The sequence below is a fragment of the Aythya marila genome (assembly GCF_965140915.1).
Source record: "Aythya marila genome assembly, chromosome: 2".
Lineage (NCBI taxonomy): Eukaryota > Metazoa > Chordata > Aves > Anseriformes > Anatidae > Aythya > Aythya marila.
The window spans coordinates 70431275-70451452 of record NC_139043.1 but is presented as its reverse complement, the minus strand read 5'-3'; the positions used below and the strand labels follow the sequence as shown (position 1 = coordinate 70451452).

At 37.5% G+C, this 20178-nt stretch overlaps 1 protein-coding gene across 4 annotated transcripts in view; it reads left to right on the top strand.

Moving 5' to 3' along the window:
• Positions 1 to 20178, top strand: part of FARS2 (phenylalanyl-tRNA synthetase 2, mitochondrial) — a 246221-nt gene that overhangs the window by 21687 nt on the left and 204356 nt on the right. Inside the window, exon 3 of one of the 4 annotated variants that reach the window (XM_082754420.1) lies at positions 14968 to 15061. The exons of 2 other annotated variants lie outside the window; for them this stretch is intronic. The gene's annotated coding sequence lies outside the window, so the exon portion shown is untranslated. Of the gene's footprint in view, positions 1 to 14962; positions 15062 to 20178 lie in introns of all 4 variants that reach the window. One more of the 4 variants, XM_082754419.1, reaches the window with a different exon arrangement.

The following is a 20178-nucleotide window of genomic DNA, read 5'->3' as shown; positions in this document are numbered from 1 at the left end:
CTACTTCCGATACAGGCCAGGATGCTGTTGGCCTTTTTGGCCACCTGGGCACACTGCTGGCTCATATTCAGCTGGCTGTCAACCAGCATCCACAGGTCCTTTTCTGCCAGGCAACTTCCCAGCCACTCCTCCCCAAGCCTATATTGCCGCGTTGGGTTGTTGTGACTCAAGAGCAGGACCCAGCAGAGAAGAAGAGTAGAGATTTTTTTGCACACAAGTGTTTGAAACACAAACTTTATCTACATCATAATACATTTTATTTCTTACTTGAAAAAACAAGATTAAGAATGTGCTTGTAAAATGGAAAACCTCTTATTGCAATGTGTGAGACTATGTAGACTCTGTTAGAGCTGACTGTGGAGGACTAAACAACACCTTTCTCAGTATTGTAAGCAAGTCTGTCTGTAGTAGACCAGTAGCTTCTGTTCCACACTTACTCATTGTTCGTGTTGGGGCCAGATCAGCGTTTGAGAGCTCTGTTTCCCTATGCATTCCTATTCCTTCCTCCTTTCAAACTCATCCTTGTTCTCACTCCTTGGTGGGTGAAGCTGCTTCTGTGTATCCATGGGTAGGCAGCGCAGGTGGGAAGTCTCCAGCACTCTCCCATGCAGAGGCTGTTGGCAGATCCTGCTGAAATCAGTGGGTCTGCTCACGCGGCGAGGAGCTATTGTCTGGTGTGTGCAAACCTGCTTTGGTGAAAGAGTTGAATTCACTCGGTACCACTAAGCAGCTTCAGCAAGAGCTTGGCTTCCCTATCTGTTTGGAGCACCAGCAGTATCTGCGTTTTAGTATATATAAATTGGGCCATGTTCCTAGGTTTATATTTGTGATTGCATTTTTTTTTTTTTTTTTTTGTCTAATATGTTACTAAAGTTGTTACAGGAAACACTAGAAGAAAAGTGTCATTAACTTGAACAGAATGTGAAATGTTTCTGCACATCTTGTGTGGCCACAGGTATAGGAAAAATTGAGACATTTGATCATACCGAACTCAGTTACTTGTTTGTTACTTCTTAGTTATTAAGATTTTTGTGTCATGTTGCACTTAAGGTTTGGGAGCACTGATATTCCTAATCTTGCTGCCTAGTGGTAGTGCTATAAAGAATATGTGTAATATTTGTATAAATAAAGAATATGTGTAATATTCGAGTTTCAGTTCCAATTCCCCTGTCTTGATTATGTTTACTGGAGAACAGCAGAAATGTTTTTTATCTTTTTTTCTTGCAAATGTCTATCTTTTCCACCTTTCCTTTCTACACACTGTACTATCAGCACATCTTTTTGCAGCTCCTACTCCCAGCTGCTTCTATTGAGCTTGCATCAGATTACTGTGACTCTGCATATTTCCAGATCTTTCTCATTTCTTGGTTTACCTCTGCCCCTCTTTTCCCCTCCTATTAATTGTATGATTTCCTCCTACCCTGTACCTCCTACCCTTCCCTACCCTGTTGATATATGTAGCTCTTGAAAGAGTTTCTCTTGCCACCACCTGTCTGTTCAAGGAAATGTATGAAAACTCTGTTATCCTCATCATGGTTACTGAATTATTGTCTTATTACCTATCCTTATGTCTAATCTTGCTTTGCTGTTTTAATAGATAGCCATTGTCAGTGATACAGAAAGACTCAAGATAAATGATAGATTTTAGGAGGTAAAGAATGAAATTCTACAAATCTTTTTGGTGGCGGTGGTGGTGTTTGGTTTTATATTTTACTTTATTTTTCTGAGTGGTAGTATAATATCTATCCTGGGATTTATACTCATAATAGATTATCGTAATCAGTTCAATCAGCAGTGGCTCAATACAACTGAGATCTGATGTAAACCACAGTGTAATACCTACTGGGTAAACAAGAGTGAAATTTATAGATGTTTACTAATATTTTCATTTTTTATAGAGTTCTTCATGTGCTCTTGCAACTTTTCTGCAGACCAGTTTGCCTCTGGTGAATGACATGTTTTATCCATGGCTTTGAACTCCTAGTGACTGTTTTTTTTTTTCTCTATAAAATTATTCTGTTTGGTGACTTTGCATTTCTGTGATATTGAGCTTTAAACTACAGGAAACAGACTGAAGTGACAATGGCAGTCGTTTGTCATTTGTGATGGAGAACCATGTCAACACAGTTGAATTTAGTTTGACCTCAATGATTTTTCCCCTCCAAACGTCAGTACAAAAAAGATCTTGATGTCTTCAGAAGGGATTTCTATACAAAAGGGAGTCAGTGAGTATCTGGATTTTAACACTGATGATCTGGATGAGTAAGCAGTGATACATATTCCATCTGTGTCAGGCAGAACTGCTTGAGGGAGACCTGTGTGTTTTCATCACTGGAATTCAAACTGTTTTTATTTCACTAGTTTAAGTCCCCCATCTCAAGTCCAACATGTACTGCTGATACAGGAAGGTGGCTTTCCACTGACCTCTGAAATGAGACACCAATATAGTCACAGTATGAATCAGTAAAGAACATTAAGATTTTTATGGAAAAAAAAAAAACACAGCTAAATGAGTTTTACAGCTGATGAACACTTGTGCTCCTCATCCTACTGCATTTCTCACAGTTGATTTTCTATTCCAACTTAAACATGTGGAGAAACCTGGTTAGCAGATATAAAATAGGCCTTATTTTGAAAGAAGATTGGCCTCCAGGGTGGTTACAAATAACATGTACGTTTTAAACCACAGCATGCGTGGCCTAATGCATCTAATGCAAGGCATATCTAATGAATTATTGCATTAAATCAAGGCTGATAATAGTGAGGAATACCTACAGTCATTTATTTAAAAATTAAAAAATTAAAAAAAAAAAGTGTAATAAAACAATACAGTGAAAGTGTAAGAGTTCACCAAAATGCTGAGTGAGCATTTTTAAGAGGGCGTTTTTTTGGGTAAAGCTTACTCATTTGCCTCAATTGAGGCAAATTTGCAAGACATTCTGTCAGTTCTCTTACTGCTGTTACACATCTTTATTTATGTTTAAAGTGTTCGTCTTCACTGCTAATGTTCTACTTGGTGCTTTTTTAAGTGGTTGGGCTCAGTCCTACTGTCAGTTAAACCAGCAGAGCTACATGAAACATCGGACCCATAGGTCAGTGTTCTGTCTCTTACTCTTATAAAGGACTGAGATACTGAAATTATGATCTACAGAAGAAGTGCTGCATGGTAGAGAGGGGATGGCATGCTAATGTGGGAGATCTTTTAATAAAACTTGCATCTTTTTTCAGGAGAGATGAAAATAATAATTAAAAACAAAACAAAACAACCGCCAGATGACTACTTAAGGAAGGTCATCTGAAGGGGGAGGTAAGTAGGGAGAACCTTCAGTTCTATAGCTCCTTAAAATACGTGTTTTTGTTTTTCATATCAAATAACATTGCTAAGTTCAGCCATTACTGATATGAAAATAAGGAGTGTTGTATTGTTTAGATCGTCAATGTGAGTGGGACAGTCAGAGGGATTTCATCTATTCTGTTCAATAATATATGGCCAGGGCAGGGCACATCTTTCAGAGAGATATTCAGCTTCAATTTAAAGACCTAAAGTAATGGAAATTAAATCAGGTATGTTCACAGGTAATTTCAAAGAAAAAGAGAAATCGGATAATAGAGTTCCTCAGTCAGCTAGAGAAGAAAATAAATGAGTATCGGCTCTTACAAACAAATCATATATATTTGTGTGTGTGCATGTGCACACATGTATACATACGCATGCATACAAATGGCACTTACACGAGTGATTATCCCCTGCATCAAATTAGTTACCGACTCCTAGATTGTATCTATCCTAAATCAAGGCATGTGGATAAACCGTTAGGGAACTATTCTGTCCCGTCCTTGCTCCCTCCCCCAGCTCTACCCAACTGGTGCTCTTCCTTTCCAGATACATCCTTTGGCTCACAGTGTGTGTGTCTGGGGCTTTTCGCATCTTTTCTTCTTTCCTCACAGTTGTTGAAAGTGACCAGAGTGCTTCCATATATTCCAACCAGGATTACAAATCATACATGCTTCATCTGCAAGAAAAGTAAACAATTTAATTGTGCTTCCTATTGTCAGGGCTTGCTCTTGAGTTCATGCGTGGTAAAGGTACTTGCATTAACCACTGCTAGTTTCAAGCCATGATTTATTTTTTTATTATTTGGAACAGTCTTCATGTTGGTAGTTGCAGTTGCCAACCACCTTTGTTACTGTTTGTTTAACCTTCAAGGCCCGGTTTCAAGAAAGTATTACAGCCTTACAAACTTACAAGTGTTTGGAAATTTAAAAATTAAAAATAATTTTAAAAATAATTAACTTCAAGACTTTGCATTTGCTTTCTGGGCTTGGGAAATTACTAATTTACATTTCTATGTTTCTTCTTGTATGCTTACAAAATTAAAATAAAAGGAAAATTCAGTTTCTGCTTCATCATCCCCTTTCAAAAGCTGAAGGCTTTATGTAGAAAGCCAAGAGATACGAGATGCTCTATAAAAATTCGATAATGAGAGAGAAGGAATTCACAGAGACCTCTGCTTTAATTTTTGACTTTGTTTTCAGAAGTGGGAGGAGGGCCAATTTTCCTATCCCTAACCTATAATCATTTGGCTTTTTAAAATATTATAAGAAAAGTATCTTCAGTGGAAGACAATTATTTTTCTTTTTTTTTTTCTTCAAATACCACAACGAAACAAGTTCCTCTTCCTTTCTAAGCATAAACAAACAACCAAATGAAAAAAAAAAAAAAGCTGATTTTTCCTTTTCTTTCTCAGTTTTTTAAATCTGTTTTATTCCAGTGTGTTAGCACTTGTTGTCCCTTCTGAAACTTTACAAGCTCTTTGAAGTAGTTAGTACAAGTTACACATGCGCACAGCTGCTTAAACCTGTGAATTAGGATAGGAGACACTTCTATTAAAGTTTATGGTGTGTAGATAAAGGCTGGTGAGATTTTCAATTAACTTGAAGGATTAAAGCATTACAGCTATTGTTCCTGCCGTGTGTGAGGTGAGGAAATTGTAACCTGCTCATTAGATACGGGTAGCATTTAAACAGGAAAACTCATTCTGTTTTCTTAATACTTCTGAAATGAGATTACTGTCTGCTTGTGGATTTTTAATAGGTTCCTAAATAAAAGGAAGAACAATTATTAAGCAGAATCAGCATGCAGGCTACTGCAATAAATAGAGATAAGTATCATGACGCTGGAAAGTGGATGTAACAAAATAATACTTATTCTGGTTGATCATGCATGTGGTATGCATTTCAGGTTAATCCGAGGCCCCCCAAAAAACAGAAGTATTAAATCTTTGGATACTATGGGATCACAGGGCACTTGCCCTGTGAAAAAATGGAAAAAAATCTCGTATTTAGTTTACAGAAGGAACACTTTGGTTCTTGAGGACACTTGCTATTCTGCTTTGATCTGCTGAAGAAGGTAGAGGTGTTTAGTTTCACGCATTAAGGAACCATTGGAAAGTATAAATGCTTTGCTGGGTTACTGTCAGATCAAACAGTGGAAAAGACTAGAGGAGCGGGAAAAGACTTTGCCATAAATAGATATAAAAGACTTAAAGGCTGTGGTCAGAGAAGGTAGGATGTTTACAAAGAATAGAAGTGTTGTGGAGGAGAGTGAGCTCACATATGCCTATGGCTATATACAAGCTTGTTGTTTTGAGAGGGAAGAAAAGGGATTATTGAGCATTTGGATTGAAAGGCTGAAAAGAATGAAACATGGGGAAGTTTTAGAACTAAATACAGCTTTGGAACATTGGCAAAATAGGGGAAAAGAATATAAAAACACAGTTAAGTAGGGCATTGGAAAAATGTGTAATAGATATATAGGGCAGATAGAGTAGGTTAAAAAGAAGGTAAAGTAGAAAGTGTTTCATATGCTTCAGGAATTTTGGGGGAAGTTAATGAAGACTTTTCCTCTCCTTTTCAAATGGTGTTGCCTCCATCATGCCACCCTGCACTGTCTGTGAACACCCTCTAGATGGTGTTGGGGGATACAGGCATTTTGAGTTTCTCCTAACTATGACTTAGGATAGATGCAATTTTTTTTTTTTTTTATATAATGTTATTTTTGACGAAGTGTTGGCATAATTGTAGGTGGTGTTCGAGCCAGTGTGTAGATTTAAACACTTAGATGAGGAAATCAAATACAGTCATGAAGAAAACGGTCTGTTATCCTTTATGTAAAACATACACTGTAGCATGTTACTCCATAAGGAGTTGTGAGCCTAAAACAGAGTATTTCTATGGAACCCATCTCTGATGGGGATTACGTAGGTTTTGACTTTGCTTTTCTTTGGGTTGCGTGCCTGTGTTTCCCAAAGGCAGGATGTGCTTTCAGAGCTCCACAGTTTCCTTTTCTTAGCACAACTAAAAGTTATTGCATGTTCTTTCTGGTAGAGTGGAATGAACAGAGTCCTTCAGAGATTTTTTTAAATTTCTTTCTGTGATGGGCAAGTAGTTGCACCTGTTCTGTTGTTTGAAACAACAATACAATCTATTGCTCACAAATATCTGCTGGCAGAAATGAAGTGCCATTGCAAGAATATTTTTGGTTTGCCGTGTGTAAGAATGGAATTCATTGCTACTGTTTTGCTCTTCTCTACGTTTGTCTTTGAAAACAAAAGTCCTAAAATATTTTTATAAATACTGGAAGGACAGACTTTGAGTAGCCATCCTTTCCCTTGAAAATTGCAAAATATTTTAAAATGCTCTGCAGCATTTTAAAAACATGCGGCATTGCCTCTTTAATCATTATTGTGTAGTGAGGGCACGCTGATTTGTGTTCTGTGGAGCGTATTAAACATGCTGTTGTTGCACAGGCTTAAAGTTAACCATGCAGTATTACAAATAATGGCAACAAAAAGAGATTGTACCCTGATTATCTCATCATTAGTGCCATATTTTCAAAGAAAGTGAACAGTTTATAAGATAGTACACAAGCTGCCATTTAAGCTGTTAGTGAATCTTGAGTGGAACGCAACATCTTGTGCTTATGAGGCCGCATGCTATGAGAAAAAGCACACGACACTGCCAACCTCTTACAAGTGTTCCCTTTAGAAAAATGAAATGAGAATTTAGTTTTTCCAGTCCCCACGAGTCCTAATGTCAGAGTAAAAAAACCAAGCTTCAACTGCCATTGCATCATCCCACATTGTGCCACCACTAGCTGAGAAGTCCTGCAGGACTTACATTATGACTGACTGTAGTTTCCAGATGGTTTTCAATAATCTTTCCTATGTATGTCTGTTTTTTAGTGTACTATACTCCATCCTCGGTAAAGGAGTGCAATGAATGGCAATACAATACCTTTGCTCGCACAGATCTAACCTTGGATTGATGGGTACAGGTATACATGAAGAATCATAGAGTTTGGACGGGACCTCTGGAGTTTGTCTAGATCTCAAAGCAGAGTTGACTACAGCAGGTTGCTTGGGTTGTTGTCCTAGTTAGATTTTGAATATCTCCAAGAATGGAGAATCTGCAGTCTGTGCCAGTGCTTGACCACCATATTTTTTTTTCCATAAGGCTTAAATGGAATTCCTTGTATTCTAGTTTGTGCCCATCGTCTCTTCTCTGATTGCTGAATACCACTGAGGGCTCCATCTTATTTACATCTTCCCATCAGGTATTTATGCACATCAATAAGATCCCCTTGGAGGCTGAACATGCCCAACTCTCTCAGCCTCTCCTCATATGTGAGATACTGCAGTCTGTTAATCATCTTTGTGGCCCTTTGCTGGCCTTCAATGCCAAGCCCGTAGATGGACACTACTCCTGGTGTGTGTGGTCTTACTAGTACTGAATTGAGGGGAAGGATCTCTTCCTTTGACCTACTGCCAACCATCTTCCTAATGCCATCCAGGGTGCTATTGGCCTTCTTTGCTGCAAGAGCATATTACTGACTTACGGCCAAATTGTTTGCCATCAGGATCCCCAGGTTCTTTTCTGCAAAATTGCTTTCCAGCTCTTCAGACCCCAGTACATAATGATGCATGGCATTGTTTCTCCACAGGTGCAAGATTTTGCTCGTTTCTTCATTGAACTTTGAGGGTCTTGTCAGCCCATTTTTCCAGCCTGTTGTCATCCATCTGAATGACAGCACATTCATCTGGTGTATCACTACGCTTTCCAGTTTTGTACCTGTGCACTTTCTGAGGGTGCACTCTGTCCATGAGGGTGCATTGACCTCTGGGCCGCTCTACTGGTGACTGGCCTCTGTCTGGACTTTTGTGTAGGTGATTGCAACACTTTTAGCCTGGTTGTTCAGCCAGTTTTCAAACCACCTCGCTGCCCTCATTTCTAGCCTGTACTTCATCTGTTTGTTTATGAGGATGTTACAGAAGACAGTGTCAAAAGCCTTACTGTAGTCAAGATGAAACAGATCTACTGCTTTCTTCTCACCCACCAAGCCAGTAGTATCTTTGATTTGAGTATCTTTGATTTCTCCTTCATAAATCCATGCTAATTGCTCCTAATTCACCTCCTTGTCCTTCACTTGTGTTGGAGATGGTTTCCAAGATCTACCGCCTTCCGAAGGTTCGAGGTGAAGCTGAGTGGCTTGTAGTTCCCCAGGTCCTTGTTCTTGACCTTCTTTAAGATAGAAGTTTTCTGCCACATCTGTCTTCAGCTAAACTTATCTGAATAAGACCTTTAGGTTACAGTTGCCTTTTTTGATGTAATTTGCCTATTATTTTTGTAAAGACACTTTTAATTTAGACACTTCAAATACAATAATGCCATTCATTGGATTTAGCTTTACTATATGTTGATCAAATCTTCACCTTAAAGTGGGGTGCAGGTTAAATTAGTACTGAATATAAATAAGGCAGTATGCTAAAAGAAGTGTAATATATCGTGTCATTTTTTTCCTCCCTTCCACTTCATTAGCTGGAAGCAGCTCAGGTTAATTGAGAGTGGGAACTCTATTCCAGACTACCACCTTTAGAGAATAATCAGTTTTTCCTGAGAACATCATGAGGAGATTGTTAGGGAAGGCACTCATAAGTGCCTGCCTTTGATGCACATGAGAAATCATTTATGTGAGCTAGCAGCTCCCTACCCATCAGTGTGAAACTTAGCAACATTCATTTCGCTCATGGAAGGGGAAGCTTGCAGATCAGTGGGAGCAAAACAGGACACCAGTCAACTGAACTGATTTAAGTCGTAATTAAAAATAGATTCTTTTAAATGAATAGGCAATCTTGTGTACTTTTTGTTATTTTCTTGAAAATGTCTGGTTCTCACTGGTTGGCAAAAACTGAAATAAATTGTTTGGTAAATAGCTGTAGTCTGTTATGCTAAGTTAGCATTAATTTTGCTCAACATAAGGCTATATTATATTAAGCTATATTAAGCAGTTACAGAACATAACACAAATTTAATCAGTTTCTTAATATTTATACATTTTTATTTTATAAAATAATGCTTGTTACATTTCTTATTTATCAGCTAATGGTCAATTTTCATTTTGTGGCATGTACAATTGCATTTGGATGGAAATTTGAAATTGTTTAAAAATACAGAAACCTAATGTTATACACTTTTTCCTGCAAAGCATATTATACAGTTGAAACTAATGGAGTAGACTAAACAAAGGCAGTATCTTTAGTGAATGGAGCAGATTGTTTTGTGTATTACAGCCTTCTAGCTTATTTAATTAATGTATATCATCTTGAGAAGGAAATGTACATGTGCTTTTGGTCTGACAAAGACTTTATGATTTTCTTCTGAAAATTTTGTGCATGCAATACAGTGGCATATGATTTTTGAAACGGCAAAAAAGGTGTTTGTATTAGTTTCATTTTTTATTTTTTTTTTGAGTTACTGTGATCTGTTTTATTATAGTTAAGTATTCCTAGTTGTTAGTGTGTGCTTGTTCTACTGTGCCAGTAGTTGGTGTCCCCTGGCTTTGCTTTGTTGACAGATTTAAGAATTTAGGGCACAAAATGTTTTTAGGATCATCTTTATTTTGCCAAAATAGAAGAAAAAGCACGAAAAAGCTTTCTATGAAATGTCTCTCTTATTTTCACTCATTTCTCTTTGGTTGTGTGTTGTTTGAGTTGAGGACTCTGTGTATGTACAGAGCTTAGAACAGTAAGCTTCAATCCAGGCTTTGATCCGGACTTCTTCCATTCCAATAATATTAATTATTTGCTCTATGTGAACTAAGGAACATACATTTCTTAACATGCCTCAGACAAATATTTAATTAATTCTGTCTTGGACAAATACACCTCAAAGCTTTTTTTGCCTGAGAAAATTTAAGATCTGAAAAAAATTACCCTTTCCCTGTGTTCTCAAGCTACTGATGCAGATATTCAGCACCGGGTGAAGAGAGAGCCCTTGCACCTTCCCAAACACAGTCTGGCATCCCCACATTTCCCAGCCCGTGGTGTGGGGCTGCTCCAGTCCTGCAGCCAGTCCCACAGTGTGCAGCACCCACAAGAGGGAGAAGGGCCAAGGAACCCCATGGCAGCATGCTTGGGGGCTAGATGCGGCCAGTACTCCAAGGCTGTTTCCAGAGGACAGATCTGGGTCTTTTTTGGTGTTTCTGTGAGATTAGGACTACCTGAGGTGAAGGCAGGCTTCGTGGTCCTGGGCAGCCTGCTCTGAGTGGTCCTGCTTGAACAGGGGATTGGACCAGATAAGCTCCAGAGGTCCCTTCTCACCTCAACACTTCTGTGATTCCCAGCAGCTCTCAAGTAAGGAAACACCTCTGTGGTTTGGGCTTGTGATGCCTGGGCCAGCAGGTATCTCCTCTTAGGTCTGAGGGTCTCATCCCCATCTGCTGTGGACATATGCCAGGAAAAAGGCTGCAGGTTTGTCTCTTCCCTTTGCATTAGGAGAAAACAAAGGCAAATTTCGTATTTCACACCACCTCAGATGCAGACCTTTGCAGTAGGTCTCCTTCCTAGGACATATTGCATGCAGTCAAACCCCAAGATGACTTCCTGACTGTCAGGAGGAACCCATCTTGACTGAAGCAAATGGTTGCTGTGAGTGTTGCAGCCTGATTGTCTTCAGTGCTGTTTTACTGGCGTATTCTGATGGTGAATTAGGCCTAGCATACGTAGGGACAAATAAAGAATGGAATAAAGTATACATGTAAGTATATGACTGTATATGACTCTATGAATCTACCTCAGGATGTGCAGTGTCTAAAAGGTTAATATCATACGTAATAGTTAATGTAAGTGCTGGCAGCTTACGTGCTGAAGTGGCTTTTAAGAAATAGCTGTATATGTACTTACCTTGCTGACTGTCAAAATCTGATTTCCATATTTTGGTGAAATTACCAAGTGAGTAAAAATGAGGTATTGGAAGAGGCAAAATCCTTGGTATTTGGGTTTTGTTGTGGGAACTCTTTGATCTTTAAATCAGTTTAACAGCAGTACGTAATACCATTTGCTAAAACAGAGTATATATTTCATGCTTATGTTTAGGGAGTCTGGCCCATCAAGGATGCCTTAAACTATAGGGTTCCCCAGCCCTGTTTTGCTGTTGCAGTAGCCACAGCATCTTGCAGCCCTGTACATGTGTGCAGGCAGAAGTTTTGTATTATGCTGGGGGTGCTAGTGGTCTGCTTTCAAGTGGCTTGCTGTGATTTGAAAATCCATTTCTCAAATGGGTACTCTCAACATTGCAACTCAGTGTTCAAAAAAATACATTATTACACCTTTGTTATCTAGAGCTTTAACTCAGAATGTAATGAAACAGCTGGACAATTGTTAGTTGCTGGAAAGGGGAAGAGGATTCTGCGGTTACTAAACTTTCCCCTTCTGTATGTAGGCACCCCCTTTACCCAAACCTGTGAAGTCTGTAATTTCTGAAGTTATTTTTTTGTCAGCAAAAAATAATTTTGTTGTTCCCCAAGTTGGAAAAATCATCTTCCTTGTGAGATAATTTCTGAATAACTCTGTGTGTGTGTTTATGTGCACGTATAGGAACCTCTTGGCATTCATGAGGAATGCTCTGGGGAGGATGAGGACTCGTTTCAAGAATGAGGACTGACTTTGCAGAGTGATACTTAGAAATTTTTCTGCCATGTGTCTTACTACATTATGTAGGGCCTGTATTTGCTTTGTTTCCACAACAATCAGAAAGTCTTTGGCTTTGCTGAATACTTTTATTAAGCCATTACTAGATACTTTTTTAGAACTTCTTGTCTTGCACTGCACATTCAATGCTGATGATACTGATATAGTGAAATCTGACGTGCAGGAAGAACGGAGCTAATTAAATAAACAGATGCCATTCAGATGGTAAAAGACTGTTCTAAACTAAAAGACTGTTCTAAAAGTACTTGAAAAGGGAAATTAACATTTTTATTGAACAAGTACTTATTCATCTTTTAATGTAAATTGTTATTATTCTGTAGTGCTACTGCTGCTTCATCATCTGTCACTGGATCTTTCTAGGGCCAAATCTTTTCAGTCTCAGTAGTGCTGCTGAAGTTAATATCAACTGTTCTGCACAGTTTCTGTACACAAATAATGGAGAAAATGAGTCTGATCACTTTCTCTTCATTTTCTCCATATATTTGTCCATATTGTACTGAAATTTACTTGGTAAAAGGATTGGCAATAGAAAACTTTTCATCAAACTTTGAACTATTGAATTGACTTAGGTTGTTTTTATAGGAATTCACCAGGCAGATGTCCAGAATGAATCTGTATGTCACATAAGGTAAAAAAATATACAGGGTGATTTCTTCTTTCAAGAAACCATTCCTTTGCATTAGGTTCATTCCACAAGGTGGCAAATTTAATTTGGGAGTATCCATTGCTTACTTGCAAAGGAAACGAAGAACGCTCAGGATTTTATGGAGCGTACCTTTAAAAAAGAGAAATGGTTTAGGAGATTGTCACCTTCTATTTTATTTTATTTTATTTTATTTTATTTTACCTCTTTTATATACAAATCTGCTAAAAGTATACTTCATTTTACATTAATGTAGTCATGGGTTGGAATTCAGAGAGGAAAACAATTTTTCCCATTTTCTGCAAACACAATTTTAGATACTTTGAGCATTGACAATGATTTTTGCAAGCTGTTATCTTCATAACGTGCAGAGAAAATAAAGGGCTTCCCTTACATTTTATCACAATTTTAAGTATATTTTACATTAAAATTAGTAGATTGTGTCCCACTGCCTTTGCTATTGCTAGGAAACTCTCGCTTTGCAGCCAATCCACATTGTTTAAGTTGTCAAGCAACATGACATTTGAACATGTGAATGACTTAATTTTCACTGGGCTATGCACATGCTTACTGCCCCATAAAAAAGGATTCAAAGAAGCATGGAGGTTCAGATAGCACTTGGATGGCTTCAAGTTTGTGCTTATGCTCAAATTCCATGCATGGAATCATGCATGAGAGTCTAGTCAAAAGTCCCGTAATTAAAAGGCAATTAGAAGACTGTGAGATAACTTTGGGCAGGTCTTATGTTTTTGGGGGTTTCAGTAAGTTTGAAAAATGTACCACTGAAGCCTAATTTTTTCTCACGTGCAAAATTAGCTTTATTCAACTTTATGTTGGTACCCTCTGCAAGCCCAGAGAAGGGCCTTCTGCAATGAAATGCTGAGCAGAGTTTAGTTTATGATTTCAACAGAGAGAGTGAAAAATCAAGCAGACTCTCAGCTGATGCCAAGAAAGACTTGGCAGGGAAGGAAGGAATTGGTTGATTAACAAATGGAAATTCAAGGAGAGTTAAGACCCCATGTGACCTGTGAGCAAATGCCCCAAGTGTTACATATATGGGGCAATGCAGTTTAACATCTTTAATGTAAATATCCCCACATGTCTATACTCTTTTTAATTGTAGCATCAATCAAATTCAGATATTTGAAATTTAAGTCAGTGATGGCTTATGTTGTAAGGTATAAAAAAAAGTTTATTTATTTTTTTTTTGTGCTAGTGTTTATGAATTTAACTGGTGTTGCTTGTGAGTCACAACTGGTAATCTTAAAATGATGTCAGTAAGATTTTTATGCTATACACTCGCTATGATGTTTGATATACACTACACCAAAAATGTTTTACAGAAAAGAAGTTTGTTTACTAACTGTTTAGAGGGTTTTACATTTTTATTGTAGATAACTTTCATTTCCCTTATCTGTAAATCTAGGCTTTAGTTGTTCATTGCTGTATGCAGTCCAGAAAGGGAGGTATTTTAGTATACTTTCAAGAAGCCTGTAAGAAGTACATGTAGTAAAATTCAGTACCTAAACAAAGTGTTCCTAAGATTTAGTACCTGAAAACTATAGGAAATAAAAACATGCTCAGTAGCAAATGAAAGCAAATATTTCCCATATTAAAAATATGTAACGATTTGTAGAATCATGCGATAGGTTTGTAAAACAGGTTCATGATTTATAAGGTAGCATTGTCTGTCCTTCTTCAAAAGTCAGAATAGTTCCCAGAGAAAAGGCAGAATTTCTGTGTAAAAGCATGAAAATTGGGAGTGGCTGGCTGGGCAGGCTATTTACGTAAGATGCTTAATTTATACCTGTGAGGGATGCAGTTCATTTGAAGTAATTTAAACATTTAAGAGGATTTTGAAATATGATTGGTTTCCAAGAGTCATAGCCTAAATACTCTGTCATATAAAGATGTTCTAGAAAGATGGATGAACAGGACTTTCAGAAACTCATGTGGTACAAAACATGGAATGCTAGTGGTCTCACATGATGGAAAATTCACATATTCACTTCAGATCTGTATTTGGACAGGAAATGAATTTAAAAACATCTAGAGTGTTATCAGTTCTTGTATTTTCTCTGCCTTGCGTCTTTAAAGTGGGTTTCTTAAATTACCCAAAATATGTAATCCAAGCCAACTGAGCATTAATAAGGTTTTAAGAATAAATTAATAAAACTAATATAGGAGTTACTCTGAGGCTTAAACATGGTATAAAACATATTCTTCCAACCTAAATATTGCCTAATTCTTGTTCATTATTTCTTTTTGTCAGACTAGAAGTTGCATACCTGTGAGTAACCACTTTGCTGTGAGGCAGACGCACAAGTGTGGCCTTATGAACTGCACCTCAGGACTGCAGAACTGCCATTAGGTCAGTAAGGGTAGGAAGAACTGCAGATGTGATTTTTCCCTTATTACATTAGGTGGACAGTTCCAGCTGTCAGATCCCTGGGGACAGTATGTTTCTGTTGTGCTAAGCCTGTGATTAGCATGCTGTGCCAGATGCCCCTTCTTTTCCTTCCCAGGGAATTGTACCCAGGTTTCCTACAGAGAGTGTCCACAGACTCTTCTGGTGGGCTGTCTTGTGGGACTGGGTGACACAAGGTTGTAAATATGTTTGAATTGGCTAGCAGTGTTTTGTAGTTTCCACTTTTTTTTTCCATCCCAAGTGAAGGCTGTATACCCAAAAAGCATTAAATCCAGAGTTTGTATTCTGGACTACTGAAAAAACATCCCCCTAGGAGTCTTGTGCACACACCTTACGTTTACTAGAAGCAGAACAACACAGGATGAGTTTGTTCTGGCTTGAGGAGACTTGCCACTAGTAACAATGGTTTCAAATGGAAGCTTTTTGGAGAAGAATGAGATTTTTTTTATATATATGCTTTTTTATTGTACTTTCTTGAGTATATTGGGAACCTGCCTGACGTAGATAGATACATTAGAATCTAAAAAGGATGACATGGTGTAAGGAACAAGAATATGGCCTGGGGAATTTTCTTTAGAAGCCAAGAAGCAGTCTGCTTGCCAAGTGACTCCTTTTGTATCCTTGTGTATGTGATTTTAAAATAAAATAGTCTACTTAACAGAACTGATAGAGGGAAGGAGAGAGAGTCTTCCATTCTGGAAGAATTTGTGTTGGATCCCCTTTGTCTGATATTTATATTTCTGATGGAAAGATCAATGGGAAGTCTACGAAGAGAAGAGGAAAAGCATGTTGGAAGGCATAATGGAAAAGCTTTTGGTAGGGTTTTGCTTACGTTCTGGCTTCCACTGACCTGGCTTCATTCAGGGAAGGGGTTTGTGAACAGCTATGTATTTCTTCATCAGGTCTGTCTTGGAGCTTTCTTTCTCATGGAATGCTTTATGCAATCAGGAGATATTTTGCATGATGGGTGTTTTAAAATTTCTTCTGTATTTTGTTTGTTCTTTGAAAAAATATGTGATTTTAAGCTGCTTTGTAAGAGGACCTGTCCATTTATTTTCAAATCTAAGCTTAGTTTTCCTACTGGTGTGTTCTTTCTATAATCACTGAAGAGTGCACTGCTCTAAAACACCCTCTGTTGAGTGCTGTTTGCTGACTGGCTACTTCAGGCTCTAAATGTTACTACCCTCCTCCTTTTTTTTTTTTTTTTTTGTGACAAAATGAGTCTATTTGAAACAGCCTTTTTCAGAGAAACAAATATGTTATTCTATTTTTTTATGTTGCCTTGATCCTTCCCACTCTTGTTGCTGAGTAACTAAATTAATATTTTACTCATAATATAGTAGATTCTGTGACTACAATTTTCAGTGCACCCTGAAAATTCCTCTTCACTGGGAGCACTCTGTGGTTTGTAGTGCAGTAAGAAGAGTTCCAATTTCAGAATTGAATTTTTATTTTTTCCAGTTGTCCTGTTTAAAGTTTTTCTTCAGATGACTTTCTTTGTATATCTTGGAAACACATGAAAATGTTAAGAACATTGGCACATGCTGTGTATCTGATATCTTGCACGACTTTTTCTTGGTTATGAACATTTTGCAACAAAAGGCAGGTGTTACTCCAGTGACAGATCTTAGAATATGAAAAACATATATATATTTTCGCTAAGAAACGTAGGACACAGAAAGACAATTACTTTTTTTTTTTTTTCCCCTCTGCTTTTGCCAGTGCTCACTTTTATTAACCTTTTTTTACCATGAAATAAAACAACAGTGACAGAAGAATGTGAATCACTGGGGTGTGCATATCAGAAGTCACTAGTTAGGAGCCAGTGTTCATACTTTATAGCAATGGACAGAAGTGAAAGCCCAGTGAATATAACTTCGGATTCTTTCTTGCATGTCTGTTTGAACGTGCTTAGGGTGTTAGAGTAACAAAACAGAATAAAACTTTTTGCTTTAAGAAAGGGGAAATATTTTATTTTCAATTTCTTCAAGCAATAAAGTTGCAGACATCTTACAGATTCACATTGTGCTTAATGTTTAATCTTGCTGTAGTCAAGAGTCAAGCCAAGATAAAATGTCAGTAAAGAACGGAAAAACACTGGCACATAAGACAGAGACAACAGCGAGGTCATTGTTTGTTTCAGTGTTATCCATTAAAATGTTCAATCTTTAATACTGTATTGAATTTAAGTCTCCTTATTCTCAAAAAAGAGATTAAAGAGAAAGCAGTAGAAGTTCCTCAAGAACACGAGCAAAGGGAATGATGACTTCTGTATGAGAGATTTAAAAAAAAAAAAAAAAGGTGTTTTCAGTGTGTCCAACTGCAGTTTGAGAAGTGGAGTAAAAATAGTATTTTGTTAGCCCTCTGTGTTTTTCACTGACATCTTGAGTGTCTCTCCATTTATTTCAGAGGAAATTTCTATGTAGACAGCCAAAAATTCTTAACACGTGGGGTGAAGTTATGAATGGAAACGCCTAATACAAATGGATTTTTCTGCCTGTCCTGAACCATGGAACAAGATCAGGGGACTGATGGAAATGCAACCGTAATGCATCTTTAGTAAATCAAATATCATTGTTGCGGCACGCAATTATCAAGCAGTGTTTATCTGAGTGACCACTGCAGCTTGTCTATAGCTCTATTTCCTTTTGTATAAAAAAACTGCTAATAGATTTTGTTGTAATAGGAAGGGAACATTGTTGTGTTGAGTTTTGTTTACTGGTAGTACACAGCTAGCTGCGACAGTCAAACTTTTTAATTGGTGTGGTTATTTGTACTCTTGCCAGTTAATCTGCGAGCAGGAGTACCAGTGAGTGGAATAAAATGTGGAAAATAATGCTGTGTTTTATATAACACCTGCCATACTCTAGAATGTTAAAACATTTAGTAAATAAATGCTGAGATAGATAAAATATGACAGTGACTACAAGCAGATACATCACCTGCTAAAAAATTTAACTGGCATAAAGCCATAAGCACCATTAAAATTGCTACTGAAAGAAAGATTTGGCTAGACCTCTAAGGGATGACATGCTATTATGTCTTTCATTAAGAAAAAAACCCCACAACATAGAAATTACAAAATAACAAACGAAAACAAGACTGAAAAGACCTAAGATACTGTCTATTCTATTCTTTGGCCCCCAGATTTTATACCTGTATTTTAGCACAGGTGTCTAGAAATATGTATGAAATAATAAAACAAAAGTGGGTCTGCACAAACCCTCTCTTAACACAGTTCACTCCATTTGTAGAAAGTCTTTTCCTAGTAACTTATACTGTTTTTTCTGACTTTGTTTTAGGTACATTGCTGCTTTTTCTAGCCAGCACACAGTGTACAACTTTCCTTCTGATTCAATTATGATGAAATTGCCTCTCAGTTTCTTCTTCAATCCAAATAGTCTCAGTACATTCATTCTTTCTACATAGTTCATCCTTTTAGAGACTTGATAATTTCTGCTACTGTCTTCATGTGTTTTTTTAGTTGCTTCACATGTATTTTTTCTTTAATAAATATTGAGCCGAAAATTCGTTTCTGTATTCCTTACCATTGCTCAACAGAAGGACGGGAATGCTTTCTGTGTTACGAAGTGTATGCTCCTGTTTTATATTCCCTTTTTTTTTTTTTTTTTTTTTTTTTTTTTTTTTTTTTTTTTTTTTTTTCCCCTCCCTCTTAATTCATGCATTTAACTTGTTTTCAGCTTGTGGTCTAGTATACCCCTTACCCTCTTCTGAAGTACCTGTCATCTAGCCACTTATTTGCTGTGCCTGAGGTATGCAGCTGATTATCTGCTGAAGTGCAGAAACTTGCACTTGGCCCTACTGAATTGTTCTGTTATTTTTCTGACTACTTCTCTAGTTTGTTGGGATGATTTTGAATTCCAGCCTGTTGTTCAGAATAGCTGCAGTGTCAGCTCTTGATGATTTGCAAAGTTAAGCATCTTCTCTGTTCAGTTATGTAGGTTGCTAATGAAAATACTGCCTGAAACTAGACCATGTTCAGGTTCTTGCAAAAAGCCACGCAGTACATCTTTTCACTTTTGATAGTGAGCTCTTAACGATTTTGGGTGGTCCTTAAATCAGCAAAGTTTGCCTCCGTTCTGTAGTTATCTGGCATAAAACAGGCATACCTGCTCATAACAAAGAATGCGTGAGGGAGTTGTGTGCCTTTCCTTCCGTAATACAAGCTGGAAAGCATAAAAGGGGAATTGGGAGTCTCCTGATTTCACTGGCCTGTGTATTCACCGTATTCTCCGTGGGGTAGAATAAAATTTGAAATTTTTAATGAGATCTGATGAAGTAGAAGAAATGGGACTAGTTACTCCTTTGTGCAAAGTGGGACTTTACTGTTTATAAATGATTTCATAGCACAAAAAGAAAAGATAATGTGCACCTTAGTAACTCCATGGTAGTCGGATGGCCGTATCTGGGTTTTCTGTGGCATTTTTAATAACTTTGATAGTCAAGGTGATACTTTCTCAGCTTGGATTTCTGCAATTAGTGGGTACTTGTAAGTGCAGGTTGCAGTTGCTGGAGAAGAGACAGATGTGAAAGCTGAGTTGTGGGAGAGTCTTTTCTGTGTAGACCTTACATTCCCCCTTTCCTGTGGCGTAATACCGTGTGTCTTTACAAAATACACCTTTAAAATGTATTCAGTATTTGTATCTATAGAAGGAAGTAGTCGTGAGTTCAGTCTTATGTTATGAAAGCATTGTGGCATACTGAAAACTACATATAATTCAGTGTTGTTGTTTTTGTTTTTTTTTTTGGTGGAAAGGGTCAACTACAGCAGCATGACTATAATGAGATGTAAAGTCATCAGTATTCTTATGGTCAGTATTTTACTGGTGTTGTCTTGTTTCTATTCCACAGGCAAACAAACAACGATAAGTATGAATCCAAGTCTGCTAATAATTATGCTAATTGCCCACAGGTTGCTAATAACAGGCTTGGGACTTGTGAGAGAGATGACAGAAGTTAGGATAACAGATGCACTGACTGCACTGAATTTGATGCTGGTGGAACTTAAACTGAGTAAAATGCGGATACCGTTAGTATGA